We start from the raw sequence: 18,887 nt of genomic DNA, 5'->3' as shown, positions 1-18,887 counted from the left end.
ACAAGATATAAATGAGCCTTATCGAATACAGCCCCATTTAACCACCAATGCTGCCAGCATTGCCATCCTACAACCCGTACACTTTAAAATCATAAGGATTTACTAATAGGATCGACAGAGGTTCTTAAACATTTATCACTTCACAATCTTATATCTGATTGCCAGTATAGGGTGTGTCTTGGCCGTTTTACTGGTGATCTTCTGGTATTCCTCCCTGATTTTTGGTTATCCTCTTTTAGGGATTTTGATGAAACTTCCGCTGTTCCCTTAAACATATCAAAGGCATTTTATAGAGTCTGCCACAAAGCCTAAATTTCGAAACTACTTTCCTACGGCTTCTATCCTTCTCTCTGTAACTTCATCTCAAGTTTCCTTTCTGACCGTTTTATTGCTGCTGAGGTAGACGGTCATTGTTCTCCTAAGCATATCAACAGTGGTGTTCCTCAGGGTTCTGTCCTGTCACCTACAATCTTTCTATTGCTCATGAATAATTTTCTAATCCAAATTTCTTGTCTTATTCACTCCTACGCTGATAATACCATTCTACCTTTTTTTCTCGCCTTTTCATAGACATCCAAATAATCAGGAATTAAACAACTCACGCAAGGAAGGCAAAGAATGCCTGATTTCTGATCTTTCTAAATATCTTGATTGGGACAGGGGCAAACTTAGTGTTGTCCAATGTTTCAAAAACTCAATACATCCATCTATGAACTCAATATCCCCTTAATGCAAGAGTTAACCAATATTCTCAATCTTTCATCCCTTTTACTGGTAAACTCTGGATCTTCCTTTCTACTTATGTATTTTCCCCTTACCATTGATTTAAACTCTTTAGAGAGGGATGTCTTAAGATATTTCATCGGATAATCCTATTTGGCCTCTATTCTTTATTTATTTATTTATTTATTTTTTTTTATGTAGGAAGGACACTAGCCAAGGGCAACAAAAATCTAATAAAAAAATTGCCCACTAAAATGCCAGTCCCATAAAAGGGTCGAAGGGTCAAAAATTGATGAATAAGTGTCTTGAAACCTCCCTCTTGAAGGAATTCAAGTCATAGGAAGGTGGAAATGCAGAAGCAGGCAGGGAGTTCCAGAGTTTACCAGAGAAAGGAATGAATGATTGAGAATACTGGTTAACTCTTGCATTAGAGAGGTGGACAGAATAGGGGTGAGAGAAAGAAGAAAGTCTTGTGCAGCGAGGCCACGGAAAGAGGGGAGGCATGCAGTTAGCAAGATCAGAAGAGCAGTTAGCATGAAAATAGCGGTAGAAGACAGCTAGATATGCAACATTGCGGCGGTGAGAGAGAGGCTGAAGAAAGTCAGTTAGAGGAGAGGAGTTGATGAGACGAAAAGCTTTTGATTCCACCCTGTCTAGAAGAGCAGTATGAGTGGAACCCCCCAGACATGTGAAGCATACTCCATACATGGACGGATAAGACCCTTGTACAGAGTTAGCAGCGGGGGGGGGGGGAATGAGAAAAACTAGCGGAGACGTCTCAGAACACCTAACTTCATAGAAGCTGTTTTAGCTAGAGATGAGATGTGAAGTTTCCAGTTCAGATTATAAGTAAAGGACAGACCGAGGATGTTCAGTGTAGAAGAGGGGGAGAGTTGAGTGTCATTGAAAAAGAGGGGATAGTTGTCTGGAAGGTTGTGTCGAGTTGACAGATGGAGGAATTGAGTTTTTGAGGCTTTGAACAATACCAAGTTTGCTCTGCCCCAATCAGAAATTTTAGAAAGATCAGAAGTCAAGCGTTCTGTGGCTTCCCTGCGTGATATGTTTACCTCCTGAAGGGTTGGACGTCTATGAAAAGACGTGGAAAAGTGCAGGGTGGTATCATCAGCGTAGGAGTGGATAGGACAAGAAGTTTGGTTTAGAAGATCATTAATGAATAATAAGAAGAGAGTGGGTGACAGGACAGAACCCTGAGGAACACCACTGTTAATAGATTTAGGAGAAGAACAGTGACCGTCTACCACAGCAGCAATAGAACGGTCAGAAAGGAAACTTGAGATGAAGTTACAGAGAGAAGGATAGAAACCGTAGGAGGGTAGTTTGGAAATCAAAGCTTTGTGCCAGACTCTATCAAAAGCTTTTGATATATCCAAGGCAACAGCAAAAGTTTCACCAAAATCTCTAAAAGAGGATGACCAAGACTCAGTAAGGAAAGCCAGAAGATCACCAGTACAGCAGCCTTGACGGAACCCATACTGGCGATCAGATAGAAGGTTGTGAAGTGATAGATGTTTAAGAATCTTCCTGTTGAGGATAGATTAAAAAACTTTAGATAGGCAGGAAATTAAAGCAATAGGACGGTAGTTTGAGGGATTAGAACGGTCACCCTTTTTAGGAACAGGTTGAATGTAGGCAAACTTCCAGCAAGAAGGAAAGGTAGGTGTTGACAGACAGAGCTGAAAGAGTTTGACTAGGCAAGGTGCAAGCACGGAGGCACTGTTTCGGAGAACAATAGGAGGGACCCCATCAGGACCATAAGCCTTCCGAGGGTTTAGGCCAGCGAGGGCATGGAAAACATCACTGCGAAGAATTTTAATACGTGGCATGAAGTAGTCAGAGGGTGGAGGAGAGGGAGGAACAAGCCCAGAATCGTCCAAGGTAGAGTTTTTAGCAAAGGTTTGAGCGAAGAGTTGAGCTTTAGAAATAGATGTGATAGCAGTGGTGCCATCTGGTTGAAATAGAGGAGGGAAAGAAGAAGAAGCAAAGCTATTGGAGATATTTTTGGCTAGATGCCAGAAATCACGAGGGGAGTTAGATCTTGAAAGGTTTTGACATTTTCTGTTAATGAAGGAGTTTTTGGCTAGTTGGAGAACAGACTTGGCATGGTTCCGGGCAGAAATATAAAGTGCATGATATTCTGGTGATGGAAGGCTTAAGTACCTTTTGTGGGCCACCTCTCTATCATGTATAGCACGAGAACAAGCTGTGTTAAACCAAGGTTTAGAAGGTTTAGGACGAGAAAAAGAGTGAGGAATTGTTGGGTCCGAAACATAATGATACGTTGGTGGGTTTATTCGGGGTTCAATTGAGTTACTCAGATGTTCGGGGTTTTGGGGTTTCACACTGTGTACGAGTATTTTTAATCTGTGTCGAAGCCAATGAAATAAATAGCAGGTGTGGTACACTTTAGTTCTGCTCCAGCTGTCTTAGGACTCACACGTTTTATTCCCTGTCCTACTCGCCTAATACACATTGCTAGCAAGGATGGCTCAGAGTTTAACAAGGTTATGGGCCCAGGAACAGACTGTATTTTGACGGTGATGAGCGCAAGTACGAGTTATGGGAAGTGAAGTTTTTGGGCTACATGCGGCTACAGAAATTGCATAATGTGATTGATCCTCCTGCATCAAGTACGACTGCTGCAGACGTTACCAAAAATGCCGAGGCATTTGCGGAGTTGATTCAGTTCCTGGATGACCGTAGTCTATCCCTTGTGATGCGTGATGCGAAGGACGATGGACGTGAGGCACTGAGGATTTTACGGGAACACTACTTATCGAAAGGTAAACCCAAGGTCATATCGCTGTACACGGAGCTCACAACGTTGCTTAAGGGAGAAAACGAGAGTGTTACAGACTATGTGATTCGAGCCGAGACGGCGGCAACTGCACTTAAAACGTCTGGTGAAACTATTAGTGACAGCTTGTTGGTGGCAATGGTGCTTAAGGGTTTACCTACGGAATTCAAGCCATTTATGACTGTAATTACACAAAGAGAAAAGGCATTGACATTTGCTGAGTTCAAGGTGTCTCTCAGAAGTTTCGAGGAGACAGAGAAGTCGTGTGGCGACAAAAGTGACAGTGACAGAGTGATGAGGATAGAGTCTCGTAAATTCAGTGGTACGTGTTTCAAGTGCGGTCTTCAGGGTCACAAATCGGTCGACTGCCGTGTCTCTAGACCGAACCAGACTTTAAGAAGATGGTGTGAGAACTGCAGGAATAACTCCCACGATACGAAGTTTTGTTGGAAGAGTTCGGGGGGTAACAGTGGTAAAGACTCTGCCAGGAACGTAAAAGATTATAGTGATGATTATGACAGTCAGAGCCACAGTTTTGTGTTTAAAGTGGGGCTTCGGAGATCAGAGACTGAATCATGTGTTGTGGTTAACAAGTTAATGGTGGACTGTGGTGCAACTACTCATATAATCAATGATGACTCCAAATTTGTGTGTTTTGACAAGCAATTTGATCCTGAGAGACATTTTATTGAACTAGCTGATGGTAGTAGAACAAATAATCTGGTTAAAAAGAAGGGTGATGCCTGTGTTACCCTTGTAGACTCTTGTGGTAATGTTCATACAACAATTCTGGAAAATGCTCTCTATGTACCTTCCTTCAAGCAAGATATTTTCTCGGTTCAAGCTGCCACTGAGAAGGGTGCATCAATCGAGTTTAAACCAAATTCTGCAGAGTTAACATCTACAAACGGTACAAAGTTTGACATAGTTAAGCATGGTAGACTGTATTTCTTAAACAATACTGTGTGTTCAAATAGGGCGTCCTATACATTGAGACAGTGGCATGAAATTCTCGGTCATTGTAATGTGAGTGATATTTTGAAACTTGAAGGTGTAGTGAACGGGATGAAAATTAGTGACAAAAAGGACTTTGATTGTGGCATTTGTGTTAAAGGGAAAATGACTCAGTTTAGAAACAGACAAGCTGATGAGCGTTCAAAAGCTAAACTAGATAAATTATGGTACACTGTGACCTAGCTGGTCCCATTGATCCTGTTGCCAAGGACGGTTTTAAGTATGCACTCAGTTTTGTTGATGATTACTCCGGTCTTATCATGATATACTTCCTCAAATATAAGTGTGACACCTTACAGGCAACTAAGCATTTCATAGCAGACATTTCTCCCTATGGCTCAGTGAAATGTCTCAGAAGTGATGAAGGTACGGAATTTACTTCTAATGCATTCGCAGATTTACTCGTGGAAAATAAAATCAAGCATGAAATGTCTTCTCCCTACTCACCTCACCGAAATGGTACCGCTGAAAGAGGCTGGCGTACTCTTTTTGAAATGGCCAGATGTTTACTAATAGAGTCTAGTCTGCCAAAGTTTCTGTGGACGTATGCCGTTATGGCCTCTGCTTACATTAGAAACAGATGTTATAACCTTAGGATTAAGAAGACTCCATTCGAGGCTTTTGCAGGTAAAAAGCCAAATATTAGTAATATGCACATTTTTGGTTCTGTATGTTATGCCTATGTACAACAGAAGAAAAAACTTGATGCCAGAAGTGAGGATGGAATTTTTGTAGGCTATGATAAGTCTAGTCCAGCATACCTTGTATATTTTCCAAAGACTGGTACAGTAAGGAAAGTTGGATGTGTCAAATTTACCAGGCCTAGCGTAGATGTAAGTTCAGATGTAGCATGGGGTAGTGAATGTGACTGGACTACAACACGTAGTACTGATACTGAAGCTAGCCCAGAAGTTGGTAACCAAACAGAGGACAGTGTGTGTTTAAGGCGGTCAGAAAGAGTAAAACGTAAACCCATATATTTTGGTGACTGTATTGTTGGTGATGAAATGGATGAGGCTTTGGATAGTATTGTGAATTGTACTGTTGACTATTGCTATAAACTAGCCAGTGTACCTTATACATATCAAGATGCTATTGCATCTCCTGATTCTGATAAATGGCGAGAAGCTATGGAATTGGAAATGAAAGCTCTAAAGGATAATGAGACTTTTGAGCTTACTACTTTGCCTGAAGGTAGAAAACCTGTGGGAAGTAGGTGGGTATATGACCTGAAGTTTAACCCTAACAATGAGAAGGTACAAGGCTCGTTTTGTTGCTAAGGGTTACTCTCAGGAGGCAGGTATAGATTATCACGAAACATTTTCCCCAACTACTAGGATCACATCTGTAAGAACTTTAATGCAGTTGGCTGTACAACATGACCTGGTTGTTCATCAAATGGATGTAAAAACTGCCTACTTAAATGCACCTATTGATTGTGAAATTTATGTTGAACAACCCAAGGGTTTCTGTGTGGAGGGTAATGGTGGCGAGAAGTTGGTGTACAAATTAAAGAAATCCTTGTATGGTCTCAAACAAAGTGGTAGAAATTGGAGTTCACTGTTGCACTCATATTTGGTTGACCTAAGTTTAACTCAGTCATTTGCTGACCCATGTCTTTATACCAGAATTACTGATGATGAGGTAACCAATGTATTAGTTTGGGTTGATGACATAATAATTGCGGCCAGCAGTGATGCAAAATTGAAGAACATGAAGGAAAGTCTGGGTGATAAATTTAGGATGAAAGATCTAGGCAAAATTTCCTGGTATCTAGGTATACAGTTTGTGTGATGATAATGTAATTAAAATGAATCAAACTAAATATGTGGAAAAGATCCTTGAGAAATTTGGTATGCAACATTGTAAACCTGCCTATACTCCTTGTAACATGGATGTGAACAAAGTATGTATTAGTTCTAGTGAATCAAAACTGGCTGATATCAATATGTATAGAGGATTAGTTGGAAGTCTGATCTATGTAATGACATGTACTAGACCTGATTTGTGCTTTATTGTAACTAAATTGTCTCAGAATATGACTAATCCAACTACTTCTCATCTCACTATGGCCAAGCATGTATTAAGATATTTGAAAGGTACCATTGATCAATGTTTGACTTTTAAAAAGTCAGATGAGTCACTGAATTTGATTGGGTATTGTGATGCTGACTGGGCTAATGCACAAGATCGCAGAAGTATTACCGGGTATAGCTTCCAACTTTCCAGTGGGGGTCCATTAATCTCTTGGAAGACTAGAAAACAGAGAACAGTTGCTCTGTCTACTTGTGAAGCTGAGTATATGGCCTTGTCTGCCGCTACTCAAGAGGCAAAGTTTTTATTGCAATTACTGGAAGATATGACAGGAAGTACTTCGATAAACAGCTGTACTATACACTGTGATAACCAAGGTGCCATAAAATTAGTTGAAAACCCTGTCCAGCATCAGAGATCAAAGCACATAGATATTAGATACCATTTTATTAGGATAGAGGTTCAGAGAGGTGTAGTGCAACTTAACTATGTACCATCTGATCAAAATATTGCTGATATGTTCACTAAACCTGTACCTAAAGTAAAGCTTTGTGATTTCAGTAAAGTTATTATGGGTGTGTAGATAGTTAAAACAGGAGTGTGTATTGATTTAATGTGTGTTGTATTGTATATACCCATCATTAGTTTCAGTGGGGGTGTTGGGTCCGAAACATAATGATACGTTGGTGGGTTTATTCGGGGTTCAATTGAGTTACTCAGATGTTCGGGGTTTTGGGGTTTCACACTGTGTATTTTTAATCTGTGTCGAAGCCAATGAAATAAATAGCAGGTGTGGTACACTTTAGTTCTGCTCCAGCTGTCTTAGGACTCACACGTTTTATTCCCTGTCCTACTCGCCTAATACACATTGCTAGCAAGGATGGCTCAGAGTTTAACAGGAATGTATGCCTCCATGCCAGACACTATCACCTCTGTTATGCGCTCAGCACACAAAGACGGGTCTCTGACACGGAAGCAGTAGTCATTCCAAGGAAAATCAGCAAAATACCTCCTCAGGTCCCCCCAATAGCAGAGGCAAAACGCCAGAGGCACCTTCGCTTAGGGGGATCCTGAGGAGGGATTGGAGCGATAGGACAAGATAAAGATATGAGATTGTGATCGGAGGAGCCCAACGGAGAAGAAAGGGTGACAGCATAAGCAGAAGGATTAGAGGTCAGGAAAAGGTCAAGAATGTTGGGCGTATCTCCAAGACGGTCAGGAATACGAGTAGGGTGTTGCACCAATTGCTCTAGGTCATGGAGGATAGCAAAGTTGTAGGCTAGTTCACCAGGATGGTCAGTGAAGGGAGAGGAAAGCCAAAGCTGGTGGTGAACATTGAAGTCTCCAAGAATGGAGATCTCTGCAAAAGGGAAGAGGGTCAGAATGTGTTCCACTTTGGAAGTTAAGTAGTCTTTATGGGCCTGCACCTGATTGTACTTTTTTTTTTTTTTTTTTTTCCCTTCGCCAAATTCCCTCCTACATGAAGAACAATATCCATCTGCAGCTCAATGGTTTACTTTTTTTTTTATGAAATAAAAAAAATAGCAATTATGGCTAATGTCTCATTTCGTTAGAAAAAAAAAATCATATATATATATATATATATATATATATATATATATATATATATATATATATATATATATATATCAAATATAGAAGTCAATCCATTCAATAATTCGAGATGGCGAAATGACCAACATTGTTATATATTCTACCGCCAATCTCAACCCTGGAACCATCCCTGTATTCCCCCACCCCTCTCTCTCTCTCTCTCTCTCTCTCTCTCTCTCTCTCTCTCTCTCTCTCTCTCTCTCTCTCTCTCTCTCTCTCTCTCATGACCGTCTGGCAGTGAGATATATATTAAGCTTACTCTCAGCCGATTAGTTTGCCTCTGATGAAGAGAGAGTGGAGGGAGGAAGACTACGTAGATAGGAGAAACGGAGCAGGGGGCAGAAGGAACGGGATCAGGGGGTGGAAGGGAAGGAGTAGGGATGAAAAGGAGATTAGAATGTATGGGAGGGAGGGTAGCAGAGGTGGAGGGCATCAGGAGTGTAGGGAAGAGTAACATGGACAAAAAAAAAAAAAAAAAAAAAGAAAGGAAAAAGATGGTGGAAAAGAATGAAAGGGAGGAAAGTAGTGATGAAATTGTGTGGGATCGTGGTGGAAGGAAGGGACTACTGCTAATAATAATAATAATAATAATAATAATAATAATAATAACAATAATGATAATAATAATAATAATAAAAATAATAGTAGAGGCCATGTGTTTATATGATCTCCCAGGAGGGGCGGTTGACCCCAAGTGAAAAGTAGGAATTTCTCTTGTTATATGTTATTTTCAACAAGAGGGTGTCAAGTGTCTCAGTAATTCAAGATGTAATAGCTGAGAAGCAGTGCCAATAATCTCGCCAATTCATACTCAGTAAATAGACAAAAATAAATTTTTTTTTAGATGTAAAGGAGGGCAGGGCATGGAGGAAGAAAAATCTAAGGGGCAGCGTGGTAGTAAGAAGGTTAATAAGAACCACTGTTATACGGCACTCATAAATATTTACGGCATTCTTGAGTTTGTTGGCGGGTAGAGCAGCCGGGAGGACTGTCAGAGATTTTTTATCTTTTTTTTTGCTGGGTGGGGTGGCAAACATGGCTGTTTATGGGATTTTTTTGTGCCATGAAAAGTGGCAAACTTTCGTGGAAAACGAGTTTTCTAATGAAAAATGCCATTTATGCCTCTATGCTTAGAGCCATGTCAGGGGCCCTACATGGTGTGATTGCGTGGAATGAGAATGACCAAGAGAAATTAGAAGTAGGACATAATAAAGTAGCAAGAATGGCACTGAATGCACCAAGGTATGCAGCAATAGAGCCTTTGAGGGGAAACATGGGCTAGAGTACTTTTAGAGAGAGACAAGTAAAGGCAAGGATACAAGAGATACAAGGCTAGATTAGAGCGAATAGATGATGCAAGACTAGTGAGAAAGGTGTTTCTGTGGAACGTTAGGAGTAGCAGGTGGGTGAAGAAGTGTGTTATGATGGTATTAAGGAGTGGCTTGGAAACTATTTAGGCTTTTCAGCGGTTTGAGGGGAGTACTTTAGAGTGGTATAGAAAGAAAGAGGTGCCGATGTATGAAAAGTGGTATGATGGAAGCCATGGTGATCTTCTCTTCCGAGCGAGGGCACAGTGTATGTATGTGAATGCAAGGAGTTACAGATGGTCTGAGTCCCGCAGCAAAGTGTGCCAGATGTGTGATATGGGAGAGCATGAGACAGTGGAGCATGTGATGTTAGAGTGTGTGAAGTATGCAAGGTACAGAGATGAGATGATGCAAGTGATGCTGAGGGAATCAGGGGATGTCAGAGCGGAGAAGACAGGAAGTGAATGGATGGTGTTGCTGCTGGGACTGTGTGGGGAGACGAATGAAAGGATGATTGAGGGTGTGAAGGAGTTCCTGGCGAAAATGTGGTGTGCTAGATGTAGGAATTAGTGGTGTGAAAGATGGCGTCTGTTTTCTTTTTGCCGTTTTTCTTTTTTCCCTACAGGAGCTGCCAATATAAAGGCTTGACTCAGAAGTAATCCCAAGCCACCTGTGGCACCAAGATCAAGATCAAGATGATATACTTGACATATCTGATGTATCAACCCAGCGCTTCTAGTTGAACTACTAATGATATGGCTTTTTATTTGGCCTTTCATTGCTTCCTATAGGCCGCCATCTCATATCGGTAAAGCTTCGTATATTCTTGTACATTTTTTTACGAATAATATCAGCCGCTTATCTTTACCTTATACAAAACAAGTATCAGCCCACATACGCATCAATCAGCTCCTCCGCGGCGCGGGAGCTTGGAGGCTTCCTCCAAGGGCGGGAGTCAGCTGCCTCTTTTATGTTTCGATTGCTTGAATGCAGTACCAGTAGTCAATCAATATTGTCATTGTTGAATTTACCGCCAGAATCATGCAAAAAAAAAAATAAATAAATAAAAAATAATGCTAATACTTGTTTAATCTTTAATACATTAAAATTATGCATACAAATTTCACCAAATTCTCACTGAAAACTTAAAGAAATCCCAGAAACTTCCCAGAAAACATATTTCCTTGAATTTTCTCCAGATTGGTTTATATTTCCCAATCTGGGGGACAAATTCCCCAAAAGTGAGAGCACTGGGCCAGAGAGAAGTAACTCCCTCACCACAGCAGCGCGGTAAGAGCCAGCCAGTGACAGTTCAGGCTGCAAGTCATGTGTCACGCTGGGACACCCCACCACTGTACCCACACACTTCACACTCTCTTCCAGCCTGCTTGCTACCCTCAAATGACAGGTTACTATCTTAATTTTGCTTTTACACAACACGCAAGCCTTTCATTATTATGTGGCACGAAAGCGTACCCAATGAGGAAAAATAACGCTAAACGACGAAGCATGGGGGAAGCTTACATGGGCTTTGGAAGAATCGAATGATTTTATTATTTCTTTATATTCTATTATACTTTATACCAGCATATTTTCATAACGTTCATAAGTTCTTTTGCTTTAGTTTCTTCAAGTTTAATTTTTTAATCTTATATCATTCCCTTCGTTTGTGTTCATCTTAGAAAGCAGTACTTGTATGTCGTTTACATTTTTTGCTTCATAAAATTGATAAGTTCACTAAAATGAAGACTTTTGAATTGTTGTGATTCCCCTATTAGTACACAGAAAATAAAAAAAATTGATAGAGGAAAGGAAATAAACCATGTGTGGGCACTAGATACAATTTTAATGTAGCTATGTGATATACCTAACAAAATAGTATCTAAGAAAAACGCAGTCACTTATTTATTTTCAATAATGTAATTTGATTATAATTTCATAATGTGATTCAACTAAATAGTTGTAAAGGTCATAAATAATTGAATATATATATATATATATATATATATATATATATATATATATATATATATATATATATATATATATATATATATATATATATATATATATACACACACACACACACACTCAAGAAGAGGGATATTTTGTCTGGAAGACTGTGTGTGTGTGTGTGTGTGTATATATATATATATATATATATATATATATATATATATATATATATATATATATATATATATATATATATATATATATATATACACACACACACACACAGACAGTCTTCCAGACAAAATATCCCTCTTCTTGAATGACACTCATCTGTCCCCGTCTTCTACAGTAAATGTCCTCGGTTTGTTTTATGCTATGTTACAACATTTATTATTTACAGATCCCATTAATAGTGGCTAATACTCTGATCTTATTTTATCTATATGAATACACTAAATGCACTTTTAATGGAGACCTTAGGTTTAGATTTCTTACACCTAGATAAACATGCGAAACAAAGTGACAATGCCGAACACAGGACAAGGCGAATGCGCATCACGCGGATATGATTCTTACGTTTTCGTTCGAATTTATCTGTCACGAAGTTATGAGGCGTCACAAGGTAAACGCTTGTTTGTCAATGTCATGGGACACGCGGATGCCAGACGCCTCTATCACGGATCACGAAATCCATCGACATTTTCTCATGTGTAGGCCTATGGTAATAATGTAAACATGAAATTAGCTATCAGCACTTCTATCATCGTTTTTTAAATATCACAATAGTCGTCGTTACCAGAATCATCATGATCACTAGATCTGACTACATAATTTTTCACAGGCTTATAAAGTTTTGTCACTAATGTCGCAACACAACATGCCACGACAGCTAAACATCTCAATGTTAAACTTCGCATCTCGTCTCTCGCTAATATTGCCTCACTGAAGTTAGACGTTCTGAGCCGTCTCTGCTTGTTTCTTTTTACGTATTTTATTTGATTTAGCGCCCTGAGTTGTTCTGTACAGGGACCTTATCCGTCCACTAATGGATAGTGTTTTATTGTGTGTTTAGTGATGCAATGTTTTACTGTAATTCTTATTTGAAATGTGTTTGATAATGTTTTCCCGCTTTTCTCTTTTATTGTGTGCGACGAATCTTGGTTACATGGGCGGCCACTGCTCCACAGGTGATTCCTCTTCATCCTTCTCCTCCTCCTCCTCCTCATCATCATCATCATCCTCAGTGAGAGATCCATTTCCAGGCTGGCTGTGGTGGGAGATCCTGAGTATGCTATGTTGATAGTTGGCACTTCAAAGTGAAGGCCATGATGTAAGCAGCGCGACAAGGATGACGTTCCCATAACGATGAACTTTCCTTACTCTTAATAACTTTGCTCTCCTTTCCATCCCTGCACCACCTTCAGTCCACATTTTTACTCTCTCTTCCACTCTTGGTTACCCGATTACATAAGCACAAAACAAAGTAAGACATGACTTGTTTTACTTCTCGCTTCTGTACTATTTATCTTATGTAATCTTGTGACCAGGAATAAAAGATAGGGTAAAAACGTGGACGGGAAGAGGCAAAGATGGAGAGAAGGAGGAGGGCAAAGGTGATTAGAAAAGCAGGTAAATTAGGAAAGAAAGAAGAAGAGTGAGAAAAAAGAGATTAGAAGCGAAGGGTAGAAAGGAACATTGAAAGATGAAGAGGAAGAGCGGATGTGAGGAAAGAAAGAAATTAGGAAAGAAATGAAACAATGGCAGAAAGGAGGAGGAGGAGGACGACGACGAGGAGGAGGAAGTGAATGGCAGAAGAAAAGGAAGTCAGGATATGGAATGGAAGGGATGGCAACAGGAAGGGAAGAAGGAAAGCCAGGAAAGGGAGGTAGGGATATCGGCAGCATAGCGTGGTGCATAAGCCTTTTCATGATTACCATAATACTAAGGATCATTATATCACAGTGCACGCAGGCTAGATCCGTCCTGCGTGGTGGCTTGTGTATCGATAACTGACCTTCCTGTTCTGTTGGCGTACTTTTTTTTTTTTATCATGAACCCATCGCGTTTTTTTTTTTTTTTACCTAAGAAAGACACTGGCTAAGGGCAGGAAAAAGGAAGGAAAAAGAAAATTCTAATGATCATTATATCACGGCGCACGCAAGCCAGTTTCGTCCTGCGTGGTGGCTTGTGTATCGAAAACTGACTTTCCTGTTCTGCTGGCGTACCATTTTATTATCAGAAACCCATCTTTTTTTTTTTTTTTTTTTACGTAAGAGGGACACTGGCTAAGGGCAGCAAAAAAGGAAGAAAAGGCCCAATACGAATAAAAAGTCCAAGGAAGAAAAAGTCCACTGAAGAAAAGGTCTTCCAAAAATGCCAATTAGAAAAAAAGCCCACTAGGAAAAAAGTCTCACTAAAAATGCCCTCTAGGAAAAAGTCCACTTGAAAAGGCCCACAAGAAAAAGGTCCACAAAAAAAGGTCTACTAGAAGAAAAGGTCCACTGGGAAGATAATAGGCCTACTAAAGAAAAGATCCATTAGAAAAGGCCCGCTAAGAAAAAAGGCCCACTAGGAAGAAAAAAGGCTTACTAAAGAAAAGATCCACTAGAAAAGGTCCACTAGAAAAAAGACCCTCTGGGAAGAAAAAAAAATCACTAAAGAAAAGCTCTACTAGAAAAAGATCTACTAGAAAAAGGCCCTCTAGAAAAAAAGGCCCACTAAAGAAAAGTCCACTAGAAAAGGGTCTCTAGAAAAAAAAGTCCACTAGAAAAAAAAGCCACTAGAAAAAGGCCACTAGAAAAAAGGGCCCACTGGAAAACAGGTCTACTAGAAAAAAATGCCCACTAGGAAAAAAGACTCACTAGGAAGAAAAGGCCCACTTAAAGAAAAGAATCCACTGGAAAAAAAGCCTACTAGAAAAAAAAGAGGCACGATAGAAAAGGGACTAATATAAAAAGGTTCACTAGAAGAAAGACCCACAAGAGAACAAAGGTCATTAGAAAAAGGTTCACTGGCAAAAAAAAGGCTCTTTGGAGAAAAATGGCCACTAGAGAGAGAGATAGAGAGGAACAAAAAAAAAAACATTCTAGGAGGTAAAAAAAAAAATCTTAGCCAGTATATTTATAAATCATATAATTTCAGGACAAATAATCTAAAAGATTTGGCATTCCAGATCAACTTATCCCTTGTAATAGCATCCACTTCTTTCAGTGTAATTGATGTTTACTTAGTGGCAGCTATATTAAGGAACTTAAAAATATTTATAGGGAAAATCACGCAGCCCCGATGTCCCTCCTCTTCCTTTAGATTCTCTTTCTCCTCATCCTCCCATTTCCTCCAATTCCATTTTTTTCTTATGTAGGAGGGGCACTAGTCAAGGGTAACAAAACTGCATCAAAACAAAGGCCCATTGAGGTGCCGGTCAACGAACATGCTGTAGTTAAAAATTATAGGATAAGTGTCTTGAAACCTCCCTCTTGAAAGAGTTCAAGTCATAGGAAGGTGGAAATATAGAAGCAGACAGGGAGTTCCTGAGTTTACCAGAGAAAGGGATGAATGAGAATATTGGGCATTAGAGAGGTGGACAGAATAGGGGTGAGAGAAAGTCTTGTGCAACGAGGCCACGGGAGGAGGGGAGGCATGTAGTTAGCAAGATCAGAAGAGCAGTTGGCATGGAAATAGCGGTAGAAGATAGCAAGAGATGAATGTAAAATCTAAACTCGCTATATGTGCTATGTTTAGCACTTCAGAAAAACCCTAATCATTATGTTTTTGCACTTGAATGTCAAAACAATACATAAAAGTATTCAGTGTTAATTTTTTTTTCACTTTTCGATGAAAAAGAACCGGACTATTGACATATTTGCTGAGTTTAATTATATACTTGAGGCGAGTTCAGACTCGAACCCGCCCCAGGCATGTTAACACAACAATGGTAAGGGCAGCTTGGCCAAGCCAAGGAGAGAGAGAGGCAGGTCTTTCAGGATAACTGGATAACATACTAGTTTCTGCTTAGTACAAAATTATTTAAACATTTCTGCTTATCTCTGCAAGCAGCTGTGGGGATGGTTGAGTTAGAGTGAATACAATTAGTTGTATTAAATTCCTCTCCCAACGTGCAGCTGTGGGATGACTTGGTTAAGCTGGGTTGAATTCAGAAGGATTTGTTAAATGTACTTACTCTCAGCAAGGGACTATGGAGTATCTGGGTAAGGTTATGAAGTTGAATGCTGAAAGATAAATTAAATTCCAGTTATTTGAACTGTGTTGTGACGGGTTAAGTTAGTTTGACACACACACACACACACACATACACACACACACACACACACACACACACACACACACACACACACACTGTCAAAACATAATTTAAAATGGATCTCGGTGTCATGAATTACATTTGAATTCTAAAGTTAACTTTATTTCATGCCTTGTTTACATATTATCCCTTCTAATCTCTGGATGCAGTAATTCTTATGTGTGCCATCAATAACACTAATGACAGTGGGAAATCCTGCAGCTTATATAACGTGTTTCTCTCATCATAATATCCATGAGAGAGAGAGAGAGAGAGAGAGAGAGAGAGAGAGAGAGAGAGAGAGAGAGAGAGAGAGAGAGAGAGAGAGAGAGAGAGAATAAATCTGAAGAATCCGTATAGTGCTTGAGCCTCATGAGTTTTGGCTGATGGCTGCGTTGTACCAAAATTATGGCCTTCATCTAATCTTACTCTCTAAAGTGCGGCTCCCTTGTGCATTCCTCACAAGTTCTATCACATATAAAATGTTACCAAGGGCAGGCATAACTCTCTCGATCAGCTGAGCATCACTATATTCTCAAAAGACGTCTCTCCTTTGCCGTCTAAAAGCAATTTTAGGCGCTTAGGAGTACTCCTCACCAATCCTAGTTGCTAAAAGTCTTTTAGATCTTAAAAGTGATTATGTTATACTTTTAAGGAAATTTTAGCAGTAAAAGTAAAACTATCACCTCTGTTATGCGTTCAGCACGCAGAGATAGTCTGACGCGGAAGCAGTGGTCATTTAAAAAAAAATCAGCATAATACCTCCTCACGTCCTCCAAATTAGCAGAGGCAAGACACCAGAGCCACCTCCACTTTGAGGGATCTGAAGAGGGATTGGAGCGATAGGACAAGATACAGATATGAGATTGTGGCTGGAGGAGCCCAACGGAGAAGATAGGATAACAGCAGAAGGATTAGTGGTTAGGAAAAGGTCAAGAATATTGGGCGTATCTCCAAGACGGTCAGGAGTACGAATAGGGTGTTGCACCAGTTGCTCTAGGTCATGGAGGATAGCAAAGTTAAAGTCTAGTTCACCAGGGTAGTCAGTGAAGGGAGAGGAAAGGTAAAGCTGATGGTGAACGTTGAAGTCTCCAAGAATGGAGATCTCCGCAAAAAGGAAGAGAGTCATAATGTGCTCCAATCTGGAAGTTAATTAGTCAAAGGATTTCTTATAATCAGAGGAGTTAGATAAATTTAGTTTGAGAGTGACTCTGTAGACGTAGCAAGATGGTGGAAAACTTGGAAGATTCAAGAGCGTAGGCATAAGAGCAGGTTAAGTCGTTGCACACATAAACGCAACATCCAGCTTTAGAATCGTTTAACCATTTACCTGCTATTGACGTAATGCCACCTGCTTACTGAACAACTGTTTTACTGTACAGAAATAAAACTGCAGATGATAGGAGATTTGAATTAATGTCTGTGGTGTGCTTGGAAAATATGCTTTAGATTTTCTATCAGTAACTTTACTAAGCAGATGTCAAAGGGTTAAGAAAGTATAAATGAAATAGCAATAATAGTAATAGAAAAGTAATGTCTCCTACGTAGATTTTGGACAATAAGAATGAAATATAAAAAGCCGCAAAGAAAACACCACAACTATTAAGGAATAAACGAAAGAATATTATATTACTATCTCACTCCATCATATGTAAATCATCTATTGCACTGTATATACCTGTGCATGTCCCTTGTGTTCCGCCGCTCCTCTTGTTATTTCTCAACTGGCGATCTTTTCTCGGCAGACCACCTTACCTTCGCCCATGTTGCCTCACCAGGAGGCAAGACCTAACTCAGCTGGCGTGCGGATAGGGATTTTTCTCTGGACCTTCTGGGGTGGAATGAGGGAGAAAGAAAGCGCTCTTTAAATTGCCTTCTTCACCACTTCCTTTGCATTTCGTGTTTATGTTAATGAAGGGAAACCTGAGATACGTGGCTTTAATATCTACATACATGCATACATACATTCTTATGTTGGAGGGACACTGGCCAAGCGCAAGAAAAATCCAATAAAGACGGATCTCTGACACGGAAGCAGTAGTCATTCCAAGGAAAATCAGCAAAATACCCTCCCAACTAGCAGAGACAAAACGCCAGAGGCACCTTCGCTTAGGGGAATCCTGAGGAGGGATTGGAGCGATAGGACAAGATACAGATATGAGATTGTGGTCGGAGGAGCCCAACGGAGAAGAGAGGGTGACAGCATAAGCAAAAGGATTAGAGGTCAGGAAAAGGTCAAGAATGTTGGGCGTATCCCCTAGACGGTCAGGAATACGAGTAAGGTGCTGCCCCATTTGCTCTAGGTCATGGAGGATAGCAAAGTTGAAGGCTATCAGGAAGGTCAGTGGAGGGAGAGAAAAGCCAAAGCTGGTGGTGAACAATGAAGTCTCCAAGAATGGAGATCTCTGCAAAAAGGAAGAGTCAGAATGTGCTCCACTTTGGAAGTTAAGTAGTCAAAGAATTTCTTATAGTCAGAGGAGTTAGGTGAGAGATATACAGCACAGATAAATTTAGTTTGAGAGTGACTCTGTAGTCGTAGCCAGATGGTGGAAAACTCCAAAGATTCAAGAGCGTGGGCATGAGAGCAGGTTAAGTCATTGCGCACATAAAAGCAACATCCAGCTTTGGATCGAAAATGAGGATAGAGAAAGTAGGAAGGAACAGAAAAGGGGCTACTGACAATTGCATCAGAAATCTGAGTTTCAGTGAGGAAAAGAAAATGAGGTTTAGAAGTGGAGAGGTGGTGTTCTACAGATTGAAAATTAGATCTTAGACCACGAATGTTACAGTAGTTAATGAAGAAAATGTTGAGGCGGGTGTCACGACATTTAGGGTCGTCGTCAAAAAAGCAGTCTGACCTGGGAAGATTTGTGGTCCCCTCTGCAGATGGGGACTCCGAAGCTGGTGTAGGAGTCGCCATGAATTTTGAAATTTTGAGTGAAGAGTGTGTGTGTTATTAGGTGCTTGCAGTTTTGTGTGGAGGAAGAGAGTTGTCTTTAGAGGGCAGGCTGTGACTGCCCCCTTGTGTTGTGAGACACAAAGGGAAACGTTCAGTGAGGTCACAGCTGGGTTTAATGAAAAGTTCACAGCACCCCGTGATCCAGTACTTCAGACCTCACTGGGA

Source organism: Scylla paramamosain, chromosome 18 (assembly GCF_035594125.1).
Source record: "Scylla paramamosain isolate STU-SP2022 chromosome 18, ASM3559412v1, whole genome shotgun sequence".
NCBI classification, from domain to species: domain Eukaryota; kingdom Metazoa; phylum Arthropoda; class Malacostraca; order Decapoda; family Portunidae; genus Scylla; species Scylla paramamosain.
This window is presented reverse-complemented; position numbering follows the sequence as displayed.